The sequence below is a fragment of the Neoarius graeffei genome, chromosome 16 (genome assembly GCF_027579695.1).
Source record: "Neoarius graeffei isolate fNeoGra1 chromosome 16, fNeoGra1.pri, whole genome shotgun sequence".
Lineage (NCBI taxonomy): Eukaryota > Metazoa > Chordata > Actinopteri > Siluriformes > Ariidae > Neoarius > Neoarius graeffei.
Window position 1 is genome coordinate 14,853,040 of NC_083584.1, and position 5,444 is coordinate 14,858,483.

Below are 5,444 nucleotides of genomic sequence, written 5' to 3' on the forward strand. Positions count from 1 at the left end.
CTTTTGAATCCTCGCCTCGAGCTCCTCGTAGAATCCATCCTTAGTCTCAGCTGTAGAGCAGAGTGTGGGGGCGTAAACGCTAAGGATGTTCGCTGGTCCAGAGGAGGTTGCAAGGCGGAGGGAGAGGATTCATGCTGATCCCGCAGAAGGTGGTTCGATTGAGAACAGGAGCAAGTTTTGCACTGCGAAACCTACACCGTAGAGTCGGTGCTTGTGTGGCCCCTGCCAGAAGGATGTGTAATTCTTCTCCTTGAGGCTACCATTGGAGGGGAGCCTCATCTCCTGCAGTGCAGCAATGTCGATGTTGAGTCTCTGTAGCTCCTGATCGATGATTGCTGTTTTCCTGGCATTGTTAATTTGCTGGAGGTCGTCAGAGAGGCCAGGATACATTGTTCTGACGTTCCAGGTTGCCAGCCTCAAGGTTGGCATCTTTGTCTTGTTTTCTTGCTTGCTTGGTGCAGTGATTACAGTCCATCTTTCAGCTTTTGGCCTACTCTCCAAGCACCCATTGAAGTGGGCAGACTGTGGCAGGCCAACACCTTACTGGCTGGGGGCTGCCCAGCTTGAGGCTGGCGGTAGCTGGCCAGTGGGACGCGATGATCCCTCCCACCGTCGGAATACAACCCATAGCACCGTGAGCCTACGCCAATCTGCTCTAGGCTTTGAACTCATAACTGCTGTCTTCCTGTGTTGTTGCTGCTGCTGGTAGCAACACTGGAGTGACCTCTCCAGGGCGCAGGCCTGGATGATGATATGGAGATCCTGGGATGCCCAGTCGTCAGGTTCCCCCTCTTGGCTTTGCTGGCAGTCTCCAACGGAAAGGACGAGCTGATTCAGTTGGTGCCAGCACAGCTGCAGGAGTTGCCAGATGGTAATGCAGTGCGATGACCATCCGCCTTCGGGGCTCCACTCTGAATTTTTCTGTCAGGGTTGTCTCCCTTAGCCTTGTTCACTCCCGTGACAAGCACAAGGCAGTGATGCTATTTGCCCATAGCTGGGGGTTTGGTTTGTGGGCGCCAGGGCATGTTCCACCATAGAGATGGGCCATGCATGCCTCACATCAAGGGGGCCAGACCTCCTCCCCTCATCCCTGTAGTACAGCCAGTGTCCGATAGGTCATTGTTACCAGGTATTGGCACGAGGAGCCACTAACATAGGACATTGCTGGTGAGAGGCTAATATACTGACAAGGCAAGACTTACGCACTCTGCTTGCCTTTTCGTGGTGCTGCAAGCAGCGTTGCTAGTCAGCAGTGAGGGCTGAAAGTGAGACGTGATGAGCACATGCATACTTCACCAACACACTAGACGCATCAACCAACCATTGATATCCCGGGAGAGGGTTAAGGTGATCAATAGGGAGGCACACAGGCATACCAGATGGATAAAAGAGGCCGTATGGACCTGGAAGACAGACTGCTGCATGAATTGGGATGTAGGGACATACCAACTCAGCCATACGTGGGATCAGTTGATTTGTGCACCATCCGGCGGTGACCAGAGACACCAAGCGTTAGATGTGATCAAGATGTCAGCTAAGAAAGACATCAAAATGTCATGAGTAAGTGAAAATTTCTTCAGTTGTGTATAATAAGAACTTTTTTAAGATTAGTAAAGAACATTTACCGCTGCTATAACATAAGTGAAAACTCCACAACATGAAATCAAACTACTGTATAAAGGGGTCAAAAATATAACGCCCATCCATTATCTGTAGCCGCTTATCCTATGCAGGGTCGCGGGCAAGCTGGAGTCTATCCCAGCTGACTATGGGTGAGAGGCAGGGTACACCCTGGACAAGTCGGCTGACACATAGACACACAACCATTCACATTCACACCTACAGTCAATTTAGAGCCACCAGTTAACCTAACCTGCATGTCTTTGGAGGAAACCCACACAGACACAGGGAGAACATGCAAACTCCACTGGGCTTGAACCCAGAACCTTCTTGCTGTGAGGCGACAGTGCTAATCACTACACCACCATGCCACCCAAAGTATACCATGATGTTCTTTAATAAATAAATTGATGTTTAGTTAGTTAGTTAGTTAGTTAGTTAGTTAGTTAGTTAGTTAGTTAGTTAGTTAGTTAGTTAGTTAGTTAGTTAGTGTTGTCAAATCGCTGTAGGAATTGAAACACAGCAATTTATTCTTTTGAAAGGATCCTTTCCAGAAGATTTATGGTGATATGAGCAGCTTTGAAGCATTGGTGAAAGCGTTTTAAAAATGTGTTTCGTCTAAATCTCCCCTTAGATTTTCACTGCAAGTGAGTTTCACCAAAGTAGTTGTTTTCTGTTCTTTTCTCAGTACAGGGGAATGTGTTGAAATTATTGTCTGTTGAAATCACAGAAAGAGTGTTTCTTGAATTCAGCGGTTCTCACAGTGGAGTTCAGAGATTCTCACGGGTCTGTGAGGTGAGACGTACTGCCAAGAAAGAAAAATGATTGAAATTGATTAAATCAAAAAGTCCCTTAATGAAAGTCAGGTACACTCTCAGAGCATAAAGAACATTACTGTACCTTTAGGTCTACAACAGCTGGCTTGTCACTGGGGCAGGACCTTCTCAGGTCCACTTTATATACTGCTTGGGAACATTTATGTACCGTTTTGGCCATAAAAAGTTACACATAGTCACCTTGAGGTCCAATAATGAGCTGTAGAGGGTACATTAGTGTCGATTGTACCTTAAGGGTCAGAAATGGACTCCTACTGTAGCCCTGTTTCTGAGAGAGTAACTGTAGTTTTAAAACATGTAGCTCCTTATCAGCATTATTATATTTTATATATTGAGTTCTTGTTGTTCTTGTTGTTGTTGTTAGGTTTGAATCTTCTCTTGAATTACGTCGTCTTAATCCAAACCTCAGTAACTCAGAAACCAGTCATAGGATTATAAATAATGTTAATTTGGACCTGAATTAAAAGCTCTCTGACTCCAAGAAATAATTAAATATATTATCGTACACATTCACATTTGTGACTATTTGGAACCTGTTTCCACGAAATTGAGTCGTACATGAGCTGATAGCTGACCAGTCATGTAGCTATAAGCCATGTACGACCAGATTGAGTGGAATAACTGTTTTATTCTATCCACATTCACTGGATTTCGAGAAACAGAGCATTTTTATTTTTATTGTTTGCAAATTCGATAAATAAAAACCTTATACAAAACGTCTGAAATCATTTCCGCTTAGGCGGTCTTCTTAAAAGCCTATCGATGGCTGCACAAGTCAGCTTTAGTGTTGTTGTTTTTTTGTAGAAAGTGCCGTCTTGCTGTCGTGCCGAGGTATAGCATAGCTTCAGACATTTATTTAATTCTTCCTTTGACATTTCAGTTCTGTAATTTTCAAACTTCTTTGAGCTTTTGAACCAGTCTAAAAAAAATTCAACAAATTTTAATGCTTAAAGGTGAAGAATGCAAACAAACCGGCAAAATGACAGGAGCAATTTGTGAAAAATGTGATGATAATAATTGTTGTAAAATAAAAAAGATGCGTTCTTACCATCAAATACTTTTATTCCATGTTTTGTTGTTTTTTGTTATTTTTTGTGGTTTTGTTTTCGAGTAGCTTTTATTTTGTCCTTGGTTGGTTCAGCAACACGCTCCGCCATTTTGTTTTCTTCTCCTCATGGTATATGAGCTGATAGCCTAGTAATAGAGTAGCCAATCAGAGTCTACGATTGGTCATATCCAGTGAATGTGGATAGAATAATAGATGATATATGATCTGTTAAACAGATTAACATTACCTGGTCATAATGTGTATTTCTATTTCAGACAGACTCCAAGCCCAGATCTGAGCAGGACAAAGTTAAGCGTCATGTTCACACAGCGGCTCTGTGGCAGTCATGAGGTTTGAACTTAAACCTTCTGGACAAAAGCTGACCTGCTGTTGCACCTCTGTAACTAATGCAATAATGCAAACATCATCCGTGCAGCTTAGAGCACTGAAGAGTTTACACTTTTACTTTTCTTCAAGTGTGTGTGTGTGTGTGTGTGTGTGTGTGTGTGTGTGTGTGTGTGTGTGTGTGTAAATAAATATAAGGAAGAACCAAGGTCGAAAGCCACTGGGTGTGAAATGGTGAGAGTGTAATGAGAAGTGAACAGATGTATTGATTTGGAGTGGGTGTGTGGAAGCAGCTCTCCCACTGCGGCCTGCGAGCTCCACTCAGCTCATCTGAAACAGATATGAAATATATGAAGCATGTTCTCCCTTAGGATCAGTGAGGGATGTGAAAAATGAGAGAGATGGGGAGAAGAGTGGAAAGAGGGGGGAAGAAGAGGATGAATGACGAAATGACAGTGAAGAGACAAGATAGACGAGGGAGAGAGAGGGGAGGGAGTGAGGGAAAGAGAGCAAAGAAGAGAGAGAGAGACAGGAGGGAGGGAAAGAGAGAGAGAGAGAGAGAGAGAGACAGGCATAAAGAGGGTCAGACAGAAAGAGAGAGAAAGAAAGCGAGAGGAGGGAGCGAGGGAAAGAGCGCAAAGGAGAGAGACAGACACAGGAGGGATGGAAGAAAGAGACAGACAGAAAGAGAGAGACAGGAGCGAGGGAAAGAGTGAGACAAACAGACAGACAAAAAGAGAGAGAATGATAGAGGAGGGAGGGAGTGAAAGACAGAGAGAAAGAAAGACAGAAAGAGACAGGAGGGAGGAAAAGAGAAGTGCAGACAGACAGACAGAGAGAGGAGGGAAGGAAAGAGTGAAACAGACAGACAGACAGACAGACAGACAGACAGACAGACAGACAAAGAAAGAGCAAGACAGGAGACAGAGAGAGAGAGGAGGTGAGGAGAGAGAAAGACAATGATAGAGAGAGGAGGGAGTGAGAAAAAGAGAAAGAAAGAAAGAAAGAAAGAAAGAAAGAAAGAAAGAAAGAAAGAAAGAGCAAGACAGGAGACAGAGAGAGAGGAGGTGAGGAGAGAGAAAGACAATGATAGAGAGAGGAGGGAGTGAGGAAAAGAGACAGACAGACAGAAAGAGAGAGAGAATGAGGAAAAGACAGACAGACAGAAAGAGAGAGAGAATGATAGAAGAGGGAGGGAGTGAAAGACAGAGAGAAAGAAAGACAGAAAGAGACAGGAGGGAGGAAAAGAGAAGTGCAGACAGACAGACAGAGAGAGGAGGGAAGGAAAGAGTGAAACAGACAGACAGACAGACAGACCGACAGACAGAAAGAAAGAGCAAGACAGGAGACAGAGAGAGAGAGGAGGTGAGGAGAGAGAAAGACAATGATAGAGAGAGGAGGGAGTGAGGAAAAGAGACAGACAGACAGACAGAAAGAGAGAGAGAGAGAGAGAGAGAGAGAGAGAGAGAGAGAATGAGGAAAAGACAGACAGACAGAAAGATAGAGAGAAAGAGAGAGAGAAGGAGTGAGGAAAAGAGACAGACAGACAAAGAATGAAAGAGAGAGAGACAAAAAGAAAGAGCGAGGAGAGAGAG